We start from the raw sequence: 15,042 nt of genomic DNA on the forward strand, positions 1-15,042 counted from the left end.
GAAATTTAAACGTTTGTGCCCAAAGACGCGTCGCGGGGCATGTGTATTGCTACATGTAAATAAACATGTACGTGCTTGCGCAAAAATCCCAACAATTTTTATGGTGTAACTTGAACCTTTACAGTGGCAACATTCTTAACTTTAACTTAACTAAAATAATGTTGATGCAACGGAATTTTTCAGTTACCAGATTTTGAGCCTTAACTAAGTTTAAATATTTAACTTTAAACTAAATTTATACCAACTTTGATGCAACCGGCCCCAATAGAAGGAGTAAAGACAAATATCAATAAAAGTTGGTTTCGAATTTCAAGTAAGGCTACTGAAACCGTACCATGGACAATATTCTACGGTTTCTGCATTTAGGAATATTGATTTATACATCAAGAACTTAATACCATTTATTGTATTTGTTTTCAACCTGAGTAAGAAAAAAAATCTAGGCAGAAAACAAACGGTTTAAGTAACCTGATATATTTTTTCATTTAAGTACTCGTATGTGGGCTTTCAGTTTATAAAGATACTCAATATTAGCTGTAATCTGCTGTAAGCTGTTAGCTGATGAAACTGTTAGACGAATAAATTTAAGGAGCTTATGATCTGGTCATCGGCTCTACACACTCATTAACATTCACTATTCATACGGTCATCGGCTATAAATGCCTAAACATCCATATTCTCAACAGCTTCATCTCTGTTGAAAATACGGTATCAAATAAATATATTAATTAATTTATTAACACCTTAAGGACTTTTACATATACAGAAGTTAAACACAATTTAGAAGTATAAAAATACAATGAAAAAATTTGAAAAATACTAAAAACTGAATAATCACTTAAATTTTTAAAGAATAATTATTGGTTCTTGAAGTTTAATAATGTTTTAGAAGATACATTCATTTTTTGGTCAACTGTATGTTTTTTCCTGGGGAAGTGAATTCTCGGGAACAGAGAGTTAGTGTATGAATTCTACTTAGATAATATATTAATATATCTAAAATAAATATTCTTCTATTACTAATTTTAAGTCAATTTAATGTCAATAAGAAAATATTGTAATTCATACTTCCTTGCGGTAAATGCAGTTATGATTTATTCAGTTTGATTACAAACTGAAAAATTGTATTTTAACAACCAACCAATCAATCAATTTTGTCAGGGAAAAACCCAGAATTTTCCAAAAGGATTTAGACATACCCGAAACATTTTTTATAAAAATCACTTGGTTTAAATAAGTAAGATTGAAAAAATACTACATTTAAAATTCTCGCAGTTGTTCCCTTGGAAAAAATCTAATGTAAAAATTTCTGACCTTTTAAATACTTATCTCTTTCCTACGATAGGGGTCGCAATGTTTTTTCCATACTTTAATAATTATCTATAGTAAGTCAAAAGACATTGGAATAGAATATTCAAGGCATATTTATATAGAGAATCGAAAAAAACGAAGTCCGATATTCAAATGGTAGTTTTTTCAATATTTAAATCCAACACCAATTTGAGTCTATTGATTTGATTTATTACAAACAAACAAACAAACCATCACGCCGTTTCCCCGTAAGGGTAGGCAGAGAGGATATAATGCCACATCACTCTATATTTGCATACAGATCTCGCATCATCTACATTCATATATCTTTGCTTGCACGCAAGCCAATTTGTTTTTTTTTTAAACAAAAATACACGTTTTTTAAACATGATATAAATTTTTGACTTTGTCATTGGTATTGAGCTTCGCTTTATTTTAGATTATCAAAAATGAATCTAGACACTTCTGAAATTCTTTAGAATGTAGGTACGTAGTTCCTAATGAATACTTGATGCTTATACTATCGTTTAATTAATATCAAGAATAATTTTAATATTAGCTTCATCAACTGATTGTGATTATTATCCGTTGATTATCTCGAAACAATTGAGTGTGGATCAAACTACGCAATACGACGACAAAGAATATTACGTAATAATTAAAATAACTAAAATTCGAATAAACTTATGAATAAAATACCTAGAAAACGGACGTCCTCGTTTCATAATAAAATAAATGGGTTATGTCATAAGCCATATTGCTGTACATAAAATATTGATGATAGAATTAAATTTCGCTTTTGATTAATTACTAACAAGGACGCTGAGGTCAAAGTTGTTCTAGATACAATTTTCTTAATTAAAAATATATTTCTATTTTTATGTATATTTCTAATTTTGCATTGAAAGATAACAAGATTTTTTCTCTGCTCTGACTAAGAAGACGAGGACAATAAATATTTTTTAGAATCCATACTAATGTTATAAGTGCGAAAACGTTTGTAAAAGTTTGTGTTTCTTTCACGTCTTAACAGAGCTAACGATTTACATTTTTTTTGCATAGGAATAGCCGGAGAGGTGTGAAGTAAAATAGGATACTTATTTTTCATCTCGAATTTAAAACAAATACAATTTAAAAAACGTATAATATATCAACAATGAGCAACATTATTTAAAAATAAGTAGGCAGAACCCTTTCTGAGTGAATGAGTAGGCAGAAAGAGGTTAAGGTTGGTTGTCAAAAATAAATTTGAAAATAATTATTTAAATTTCTATTATTGAGTTGCTTTATATGTCAAATAAGTTTCCTTTATTCTTTTTATTGTAAAATATGTATTATTAAGTATATTAGTAATGTATATTATAATTGTTTTGGGTGTTTTTCTTAAATTATTATCATTTTATCATATTTATACATATTTTTATATTTATACATATTATACATATTTTTATCATATTATTATCGTGATTTCTGTATTATTTTTTAATTCTTGTTATTTTAATTTCATGATCTTTCATGTTCTATGTACGTAAAAGTTCTTCTTCTTCTTCACGTGTCATGTCGGGTCCCCCCGACGTTGACGATCACTTGGAAGAAAGCTTCCCTATCTTGAGCAGTGCGAAACAGCTCCTCCACAGTTCTATGTCGAGTCGGGAGATTCTTCGCGCCTCTGGTCCATTTAAGGACCGCCCGGGACTCGGAGCCATTGTTTGGTTTCTCTTCATAGTGATATCCTGGGAATTATTGACCGAAGTGGTTTCCCGTTGCCTTCTTCGGTGGAATTTTCTGTCGGGGTAACCTACCCTTAGCTGGAGGGGTCCCGTTTTATGGCGCCGGACACTCGCCATTCATCCTCTCCCTATCTGCTATGGCACTGATGTTAATGTCAGTGACCACATTGCCCAGGGCTCGCGGGGCCAAAGAGACCACTCATGGACGCTGGGGAGTAGGACTATTGGTAGTGTTGCTGATGGAATGCAACTGCGGCATTACACGGCATTTTATATGTACATATTTTCCAGAAAATATGCACCACCGCTATTTAAAAGTTGTTGTATCTGATTTTTCTGCCTTGTTTTCTGTAATATTTTTTTTCTCCTATTTAACATTTGTAAATATTGTATTTTTCTGGCTAATATTACCAAGAATGGTAAAAGCCCTCATAAACTTTTAAAAATATCATAGGTTAGTTTGGGTTGCTTTTTAAAAAACGATGCTACGTCACTACAGACCAACGGATCATCGTATTTCCCTCCCAGGTATAGTAAGAGGACCAAGCTTCTTTTAATCTCGATAAAATATTTTATTCCATCGGAAAAATTCTTACAGATGAACAAAAACTCTTATTGATAAACGACACAACTATTTAATAACCTAAATAATTTCTCCCTATTACCACGCGAGCAAAGCCGTGGGTAAAAGCTAGTATGCATATTGTAACGTATATATTTCATCTCGCCCCGTTTTTAAGCACCGCGCAAATACTTACATTTCCGACAGTATATTTTGTAGTGTCGGTAAACATTGGCCCGTAATCTGGCAACAAACATGTTTGAAACAGATCATTTGCTCAAAATATACTGTCAGAAATGCAAGTATTTTTGCGGTGCTTAAAAACGGGGCTAGATGTAATATATACGTTACAATATATATTGATAGCTGTTAGTTAGTTGGTAGTGAGAAATTCTTTTTAATTTTCCCGATGGAGTGATATATTTTTTCAAACAGCATTGTCCCTTGATAAGCACAGCACAAACTATTTTCAATTACAATTTCAATTTATTTATTCAATACGTTTATGACATCGTCATCTTGCTGTACCTGTTATTTTTTCTTTTTTCTCTGCTGCATTGACATGTTTTTATACTTTTAAATAACTTTTAATTACTTATATTGTATATGTATATAAAATCAATATATTGCTGCTCTTACGTAATGTGTCATTAATTTTGAAGAAGTTTTTTTTAAAAATTGACATAATTTATTGTCTTATATTACTTAATTTAAAGATTCTTCTCATCGTTTCTTTGCATCCCATAAAATATGTATGTGGATATTTATCTTTTTCCTTTTTAAATTTTTTTTAAATATTTTTATATGTAAGCATGTTTTTATTTATATCACTACAGAGATGGGTAGAATTTTTGTTTCAAGATTATGGATATTCGAGCGTTGTAGAGTACCTACATAAAAGTGGCCACTTGAACCCAACCTATGACAGGTCATAAGCCCTGTAAACGCTCGAATATCCATAATCTTGAAACAAAAATTCTACCCATCTCTGTAGTGATATAAATAAAAATATACCTACTCCCCCTTGGGATAAAACCCAGAATTGTGTGTGTATAAATATGTAAATATATATACACATACCAAAAATAATATTGTCTAAGCATGTTTTTCACTCTTTTTTAAATTCTTACCTTTTAATTACTTTTACAAAAAAATTCTTCATTTTAAATATTATTTCTATTTGTAAATACAAACTACAAACTTTTAAATAACATTTTTTACTTTAATTTTAATTTTTAAACATTCTCCATTTATGTTTTTTTTCCTTCTCTTTTTTATACTTTCATTGATAACCTTACATATAATTATTATTTAATATGGAAACTTCACTGGTCCATTAGAGTTTAGTCTAACTGTGTAAAATATAAAACCATGTAACCGTATGTTTATTGAATAAAAGAAAATAATAAGAAAATATCATCATTATTCCACGTCAGCTCCCTAGTTGGAACATATGGTATCCACAAAGAGACTCGATGCATCTCTATCGGCTGTCAACTCCTCTGCGTTCTCCCAAGTCAGGTTCACGTCCCGAAGTTCTGACATAAACTGCCGACGAACAGTTAACAGTGGACGTCCAGAACGTCGAGAACCTTATGCGTTGTAAAGTAGGTAAACATGGTTAAGGTTCTCAGGAGGTATCCACTTTATATGGCCTAGCTATCCGTATCGCCTGCGCTTGACGATAATTGTTACCGGAGTTTGCTGCATCAAAGTTTGCTTGCAAACTCTGCTTGCAAAGTCAAACCACTGCACACCCTAGATTCTTCTGCGACACCTATTCTCAAAACTCAGTAATTTACGGTTTTCGGCCCTAGTGATGGCTGTTATGCAGGTGTGGGGACCAGAGAGTGAGAAACAAGGATATGTTGTTGTCTATGGTCGCAGTGCCCAATGGACCCATATAAGATCGCGTAACACGTCACTCGCCCTTCTCTGTTTTCACCAGTATTCAAATTCACTTTAAAGTATTCTTTGTTTAATCTCTATATTTTCGTGTGTAATAAACCAAAAATTGTAAGTAACTTAAATTATTTTATTTATTTATTTCTTGAGGTTAAATCCGTTGAATTCATAAAGCCATTAAATCCATTCAATCATATGTTTTACATAAACTAACAAATAACTAGTAGAGTATAATAAAATACCTCTACACAGGCGTTATATGGGCGACATTTGGTTTTCATATAATAAATATCCGATCTCTAGACAGCCTTCTACTCGAACCGCATTCCCAGTTTTTTTTTAAAGATGCTTTTTTCTGTTAATGTACATAATAAAAACATTATTCAAAGAATACAAAAAAAAATAAAACACAATTTAAATGTGATAAAATAGATAAAATAAAAATACCCAGTAATTAGAGTAAAAGGAAGCTATCCTGTCTTTATTTCAGAAACACGGAAGATGTTTAATCTGAGCAAGGATATCACTAGATTATATTTTGTAAAAGAATATTAAAACAGCCAAAACCCCTATAAACTCTAAACTGAAAATGTGAAAGTACCTATTCTAGAGAATCCATAATAGTTATTTATAAGAGTGCTTGATCCGTTTCTAAATATTATTTTTCTTATGATTCTAAACTAAATTTGCTTTTATTGTAAAAAGCAACAATAAAAAGAATATTTCAAAAATGCATTGTAAAAAAAAATGCAACATTCTAATTTTTTTTTTGTTTCAGCCTTCTGAAATCAAACCGTCATACATAGAATGGAATATAGATTGGTAAGTGCAGTTTTTACTAGCTGATTGAAATCATATGCATACTGGTTTTGAAACACAACTGGTTCATTGCCAAGGCTTACAGATTATAAATAAAATTTTATCCAAACGTCTTGACAAAAGTATGGTTTTGCTCCGAAACTAGTCGGCATATCGCATATTTTAATAAGTGATTTTCACCAAAGTAACATAAAAAATGCATCAAAATTATTTACTGTCTGAGTATTTTATTGTTTAAAAATAAATATCTTCTTATTTCCGTGCTGTATTGTAATTGTTTTTATTAAATAAATTGTTTAAAATTTTTGATAAAATCATAAAACACATATAAATGATTTGGTTGTAATTTAAATAATATTTATTGTAATCATAAATCTTAGTAAATTGTAATTCATACAAATACAAAAATATTACAAAAAAATACAATAATAACGGATTCCAAACTCTATGAGGTCAAGGGCCCTGTGCTGTGGTGAGTTGGGATACAACATAATGGAAAGTGGAAGCACGTACATAATTAAATAATAGCAAAAATAAAAATGGAATATTATTACATAAACATACATATATTTCAAAGGGCATCTGGACAACACGCTTAATTGTATAGTATATAAATCTATGCAATATCTCTCAGCAGTCTCCTGTAATGGTCTCTTCCCTTAGATAAAATCCTGACTTGAACACTCCTCCTGAAAATGGCTTTCGTTTTGGAGAACTTCTTTCTTCATCCAGGACATTGAAAACTCTTGGGGCCACAAAAGAGAAATTCTTCTGAGCAAACGTCTTAAGTGTTTTTGGAATTAAATCATTAAAATTACAGGAAAACTTCGTACGAGCATTCTGCTGAGATCTACTCTTGAAGCCGCATGACCAGAAATGTACCAATGACTCTTTTAAAAAATTGTCCAGTATCTTCATGAATTAGAACAATGTCTCAGATGGGAAAGTGGGGGAACAACGCAGCATCACTCTTAGTATTAATTTTGTACGTTTATTAGGTGGTTCATGATAGACGCAGTGCAACCTCCCCAGCCCACTATACCGTAGGTTGCCACTCACTGGAAAATAGCAAAATATACAGTTCTGAGAGTGAAAATGTCCAAGATGTTCCTAAGTGAGCAGAATACGTGACACAAGTTTCTTAATCTGAAAACCAGCGATCGGACTAGAACCTCCATCGTAGATTTTTGACAATAATTATTCCCCGATATTTAATGTACTCAACTGATTTTAAAATCTGGCATGAACATCGGATTTTATTTTTAGATTAAGATGAGATTCATGTGATGATTTGCTACCAATACTAAACGTACAGCAAAAACTAAAACTTGGAAATGAGTGGAAATGTTCAGTCTTCTAGGCAGAGCCGATTGGTATTGAAAGTGCAATATTATGGATACAAAGAAAAATAAATAGTCCCTCAATTATCACAATTCACAGCGATAGTATGTCTGGACTGCCCGCGCTCAAATATGTTTACTCTACGAATGCCATTATAAGCAACATTCAAAAACTTCACTATGCTCTCAGCACACGAGTCATATATGTTCGAATCTGCTGGGTTAGAGCTCATGTTGGGGAAATCGGAAATGAGAGAGCAGATGAGCTAGCCAAGGCTGCTACGGTAAAAAAAAATGAGGCCGAACTTTGATGAAGTCCCAATAAGCCATGTAAGGTGGTCCCTTTCAAAAGATAAATCAAATGAGTGGAGAAAAATTTATGAAGAAAAAACTGCCAATAAGTGGATCAAGCAACTTTTGAAAAGCACAGACGAGGCCAAAACATTTTGCAAGCATGAAACGCCTACATATGAATTAACTCAGGCTCTCTCGGGACATGGACGTATGAGGGAATATCTGCATCGCTTTGGGCTGCGAGACGACAGTTGCTGTCCATGTGATGGCATCACTGAGCAGACTGTAGAACATCTTCTTATATACTGTCCAATGTTTGATAGGCCGAGGTGGGAGCTTGAAGGCAAAGTATACACTCGGATTGCTGCGACTAATAACCTAACTGAGCTTCTGAACTGTAATGATACACGAAGAGAAACTGTTCGATCCGTTACAGGGACAATTAAGCAGGCTAAGTTATTTAATGGTGGTATCTAGCTCCTTTTGTTTTTTGTGTACAACTTTTACGATTTTTATTTTTTATTATTTGTTAATGTAATATTTCTAGAGATATTTTTTTTATTCTGATTCTGCTTTATTTTTATTATTGTTATCTACCGTGAAAAATGTTAAAGTCAACGGAATATTAACTAAAGATAAATATATTCGATAAAACCTTGCACATAACCGTGTAAAAATCAATAACTTCATATCAAATAGCTTCCTAGTAACTTCTGGTGTACCACAGGGTGCCCACTTGGCCCCTCTTCTATTTAATCTGTTTGTTAATGATGCTGCTAATGTTTTTTCTTTTACAAAATTCTGGCTTTTTGCTGACGATAACAAGATACTTAAGCTAATTAAAAATATTGATGACTGTGTCAGACTCCAAGAAGACATAAATGCATTTCATACTTGGTGCAAAACTAATAACATGGAACTTAACATCGATAAATGCAAAATTATTTCATACCATAAATGTAAACATCCTTTTATTTTTGATTATAAACTTAATGGCCAAGTTCTTTCGATTGTCACCTCTATAAGAGATCTTGGAGTGATCCTAGATAATAAACTAACTTTTCTGGAACACTTTGATAATATAGTAAACAGATCCTTAAAAATTTTAGGCTTTATTAATAGAACTACGTCTGATTTCCAAAGTATGCTTACACTTAAAACACTTTATTGCTCTTTAGTTCGCCCTATTCTTGAATATGCATCTGTAATCTGGTCCCCTCATTATGCTGTTCATATCAAGCGCCTTGAATCAGTTCAACATCGTTTTATAAGAAAAATTGCATGGAAGATGGGATTGGAAAGAGGAGACTATTCATATTCTGATATGGAGAGGTTTTTAAGCATATCAAGTCTTGAAAAACGCAGATGCATTGCAGATATAATCTGCATGTATAAAATTATGAACTGTCTCATTGATGCCCCTGAAATTTTGCAAAAGATTCTTTTTAACGTTCCCACCCGTAGACTAAGAAATAATGAAATGCTTTTCCTCGGTCACTACAGGACCAATTATGGTGCACAGTCGCCTTTGCCCAGAATGATCAGGCGGGTGAACGATCATCAAGATCTTGATTATTATGGTGTAAGGATGTCTTTCTTTACAAATCAGCTAAAGAATCTGTATAGTTAGCCTATGCTTTTTACTTAATCTAAAAAATCTATCATCTGTCTTTGCTGCTTATTTCTGTTCCTTATATTTTTTTATTCCTTTGTAAAAATTTCTTTTAATTGTAATGTTTATAATGGACTTTGTCCGTAAATAAATAAATAAATAAATAAATAAATAAATAAATAACAAAAGCAATGTACAAATAATTTGCAACTACAAAAAAAAAAAAAAATAATAATACTAAACGTAATATATTTGGTTTTATCCACATTCAGGGTACGCAAATGATTGTCTTACCAGGTTTTCATCGCTCTAATACCACAATTTGCTTTTTTAAAAACAGAGTTCCAATCCCTAGCTTCAAACAACAAAACCGTGTCATCGGCAATACCTTTATAATATACATATGAAAGGTTGATTGATTTTATATTATTCATTGAATTGTCTAACTGACCGCAGATAGTAAAAATATTATTGATAAATTAGAATATTTCACTAAAAGTGAAATTGACGCTTACCGTATACCAACTACTTACCTATGTACTGTGTACATTTATTAGAATTCAAATCATATAATAATTAATGATTACTGTAATTTATTTCATCATCAAACGATAAAATACCTTTGAATACAATACTTTAATGACATATTATCACAAGATATGATACTGATAATTTTTTATTATTTTATTAATGATGATTTTTTAATGTTATATAATTGTCCGGTTAATTTGTGTACACATTTTATTATTTGTATACAAATAGACAATAATGCCACATTAAAAAAATATATATACACATTTTAAAGCATACGGTTAATTACTATTTTTCTTTTTATATTTTCAAACTTTTGACTTGAGTTAATGTCGCATGAAAGTTAGGACGTACATACGAATACATTCAAATCTTAAAATTTTGTGTAACAATAAGTTTACAAGAAATCTATTTAAAAATGCGTGCTTCATCATCATCACCACTCCCTTTCCGCACCTAATGGTGCATAGAGCACGGCATTGGTACACCAATCGCAGCGTGTCTTGATTTTTTTTTATTACATGAAGGTAAGATGATCAGTCTTGCTCAGCAGCTTTATTCATTCTAGGCATTAAAATTAATTTATGTTTCTATAATTAATTAGGATTTTTTATTTTATATCAGTGCCATAATTAAGTAGTAAAATGTGCAATCAAACCAAGATAATAATCCTCAATCTTATCTTATTATATGACGCAATCTTTAATTATCAGAGTCCTATCAACATTTTATGTACCGGTTTGTAAAAGAATCAAGATTATAAACAGTAAACTAATGTAACAGCTAAGAGCCAAACCTAGATGAACATTTTTTAGATGTAAAAAACAATTTGAATTTTTTGACTCTTTAAAGGGTGTGTTAAAAAAAATCTTGACTCGCGGTGATGTTACATTGTGTTACCTCAGCAAAAGACAGAATATTCTGAAGTTCAGATATTTGAAAAAAAATTCAGAGAGACACACTTTTTAATAATTTATAAATAATATTTATTTATTTTGTTCATTAACGCCCAGAAGGCATTTACAAAAAATAAAAATGAAATACATGCTAACATACTAAATAATAAACAGAATATACAGAAAAAAATTGTGAAATTAGTTAAAAAGAATATGATAAAAAGTTTTACAAAGTAAAAAAAAAACACAATAATAACAAAGGTATGCAAGAAAAAACAGTAAGCATATAAACAAAAAATGCAAAGATATAAGCTTATGAAATAAATTCTGTAAGGCAAACAATAAATAAAGTGTTACGGTAAGTAAGAAAGACATTTTTAAGTTAAATTAATAAACAAGTAAGCATATATTATCACGAAAAATGAGAAATAAAAATATGTATCTATGAAATGCGTATTTGCCAATACTACAGTGCAGTTTGATATAATAGTAAAAAATAAAAAACAAGGATAAGGTAATAAAAATAAACAAGTAAGTAATATTTTTTAATTTATGAAATTGAATTGTCAATAATAGTTTGACGAGCAGCTACAAATAAACTTGATATTGTGAACTTATAAGATGGTAAAGAATTGGACAGAATGTCTGCAGCCGTTCCATAAGTGTTACCTAACCTATGCAGTCTCGGTATCAATGAATTGTTTTGTTGGTTGGACGAAGTACTGGAGCAATGAAACAATAAAGTACTCCTAGTGTTGACAGCAGGTACTCTAAAATTAATCGATTCAAGTATTTTTGGTGCGTCAAAAAGAGACTACAATTTTATACAGTACAATGAGATCATTAATCATTAATATAATAGGATTTAGGCCTGTTATAGCTAAATAAATTAAAAATCAGAAATACGCTGGTGAAATAAACAGCGTGCATTTCCATTCATTGCCAATAACCGACTGATTGAACAAATCTCTTGATATGTATTTGTCTCTTTCACATAAACACCGGCCACAGAACAGCGTTTCCTTTTTTAGAATTATAAGTTCTATTTTCGTGCTCTTTCTGATGCAGTAAAAGAGAGGCGGCCTCCGTGGTGTAGTGGTCAAGACGCTTGACTCACGCACGGAAGGTTCCGGGTTCGATTCCCGGTGAGAACACAAAAATTAAAAATGTGATTTTTCTCAAGCCTGGTTGTTCTGTAATGTAATTCACCATTGTAATTGGGCCTCCTGGCCTGTTGTGGTGCAAAAAAAATGAAACGAATTCTGTTGTGGTATTGGCATCATTGAAAAAAAAAGGAATAACCCGCTAAGCCTCTTGTTTAGAGGCTTGTCAGCAGGTCGTAAATAGGATATGGAAGGAAGTTATGAAAAATATTCCACAACGCTCAGACCAATTGAGAAAAAAACTTTTTTGGATTTATTTCTTGCAACTGGGGGGAATCGAACCCGCGATGCTAGTTTCACAGTTAGCTGTCTTACCAACTACGCCACGGCGCCTGCCCCCTCATTCGTACAATTATTTCTCACATAGCAAGAATAAATATTTTTGTTCTAAAATCCAGCATATTTATGGAAATTTTAGTTCAAATCCAATGTGAAAAGATACATTTGAGGATTATAAAAAATACAATGTAATCATTTAAATAAATAAGTCTCATGTTGCTACACAGCCACACAAGAATTAAAAAACATAATTTAATATGTGCAGTTTTTTATAAAATTATATTTAAAAAGTCTTCGATTAATTGCCAGATTTTTTTAAATTTATGATTAATCCTAATTTGGTTAAATAATTATAATCACAATAAACAAACATTAAGATGTAGGTAAGGAAAAAAAAGGCCAAAAAAACGGCAATGAGGAAAAACTTTATAGAATTTAGCTAATGTGGTACAAATGAATTATGGTCCCGAGGTAATATCACAGGTTAGAAGTTTAATTTCTGGCGATTCAGATGCGAACTTCGAACCCTTCTCATCTGCACTACCAATTTATTTTAAATAAAAATGGTCTCAACATTAAAACAGGCACATATTTGGGAAATCTTGAATTATTAACTTTAAACCATAGGTTCTCAAACTTACTTCGCCCACCGCCCACTTTGTAAATGAAAAAAGTTCTAGAACCTATTAGTAATTACAATAGCTTTTTTTTAACGCGCCATATCATATTTCTGAGCTCAAACATACATTTTATTTATTTTTTTAATAGAGAAATTAAAAGGTATACTAGATCTAGTGTATTTGTTAAAACTGAAGAAAGCATTTAAAAACTTATCTTATCTTATCCGGAGCACAAATTTGTAACCTATTTTTTTATTTAAATGTACAATACAGCACTACTGTCAATTACAATTATTATTATTATTTCATTTTCAATTAGATGAATCTCACCCGCATAACTATAGGTTTTAGCTCTTTAACTTCACAAACATCAATAGATGAAAGAATTGAAGGAATATAGATGCTCAAATATGGGCAGAATGGTGAATGTTACACAGTGTGTAAAATGGCCACTTAAATCAGCCATTGATAGGTCGTAAGCCCTGTAGATGCCTAGACTTATAGACTTATATTGCCTTCTCTTAAATGTTCTTTACCTCTGTTGTAATATGTTAATATAAACAGCTCCCCAGGGAGTTGAATCCAGTCCTTGTCTACAAAAATTTGGACAAACTCAAAATATTGTTGACAATGTACATGGTTTATATAATTAGGTATCTACAAAAGCATGTTTAAAAAAGCACAATAGATTATTGAGGTTCATATAAACAATAGTAAACAAAGGCCAGAACCTGGAAACAGTTGATGAATATATATAAATTGGACATAAGATAAAATTGGGCAGAGAGAATCAAACGGCAAAACTGCCAGGAAGGATAGAAATAAGTTGGGAAGCTTTTGTAAAACTAAGACACATACTTGAAAATAAAGAAATTCCGATTTATTTTTATTTATATCCCTACAGAGATGAGGTAGAATTTTTTTCAAATTCAAGATTCAGGATTATGGATATTCGAGCGTTTACAGGGCTTATGACCTGTCATTGGCTGGGTTAAGTGGCCACTTTATGTAGGTACTACAACATTCCCCATTACGCTTATTTAGCGAATATCCACACCAGGTAACATTTTTGGTTTTTGTATATATGCTACGAATCAAGAACCCATCCACAAGCGAGTTGGAAGCGCCATCTATGCATTGATATTGAAGTTTTAAGTATTTAATTAGCAGATTACTTTATTTTATGTATTTAAGACTTATCAGCCGAGTTAAATTAAGTACTAGTAAACGCCTGCAGATGATTAAATTCCGATTTGTCTGAAAAGAAAAACATTTGAATCATGTATACTGCGAGTGACTACATATACATTAGAGACCATAGTTTTCAGAAAAAGAAATGTAGAAAAACTCGAATGCACACAGCGATCCATAGTTAGCATAAGCCGACAGACAGAATGAGAAATGAAGAAATTAGGAACAGAGTCAGAAAAGCGGACATCGTGGATCGTGTAGCTAGACTGAAGTGGCAATGGGCAGGACATGTTGCGAGACAAGACCCCACAAGATGGACCCCTAAAATTTTAAGATGGAGACCTTAGGAGAATAAGCGAGGCGTCGGAAAGTCTAAAAAAAGATGGTCCGACGACATAGCTGCTGTAGGGGGTTAATAAGGATATGTAAGCAGTCAGCAGTGGAGGACAGAAGGCTAAAAAAGAAGAAACAAAGACGAATAAGTCACTAATAAACATTATGATACATTTCATAATAATAATATCATTATCGTTACAAAAATGACAAACGGGCTGAGAAAGCCGCGATAAATACCTAAGACAGAAAGAGGGCAGTAAATATCAGGAAACCCTTATTTTTCGCCTTTCTTAAAATAAGCCCAGATCTCCTCAACGCCCTTCATTTTTTTCTATTCTTTCTCCTATTTTTTATTCTTCTATTTCTATTTTTCTATTTTTTTCTATTTTTTCTACAAGGGGGCGTTATCACCCACTTCGAGAAAGACTGGTTTGAACGAATATACCCATATGA

General features: G+C 31.7%; 1 long non-coding RNA gene across 1 annotated transcript in view; it reads left to right on the top strand.

The window, feature by feature from the left end:
* Positions 1–15,042, top strand: part of LOC148285633 (uncharacterized) — a 198,124-nt gene that overhangs the window by 33,879 nt on the left and 149,203 nt on the right. Inside the window, exon 2 of the long non-coding RNA XR_015825405.1 lies at positions 6,287–6,330. This is a non-coding gene — a long non-coding RNA (uncharacterized LOC148285633). The remainder of the gene's footprint in view (positions 1–6,286; positions 6,331–15,042) is intronic.

The sequence above is a fragment of the Micrasema longulum genome, unplaced genomic scaffold (assembly GCF_059751315.1).
Source record: "Micrasema longulum isolate JH-2025_06_02 unplaced genomic scaffold, ASM5975131v1 h1tg000019l, whole genome shotgun sequence".
Taxonomy (NCBI): domain Eukaryota; kingdom Metazoa; phylum Arthropoda; class Insecta; order Trichoptera; family Brachycentridae; genus Micrasema; species Micrasema longulum.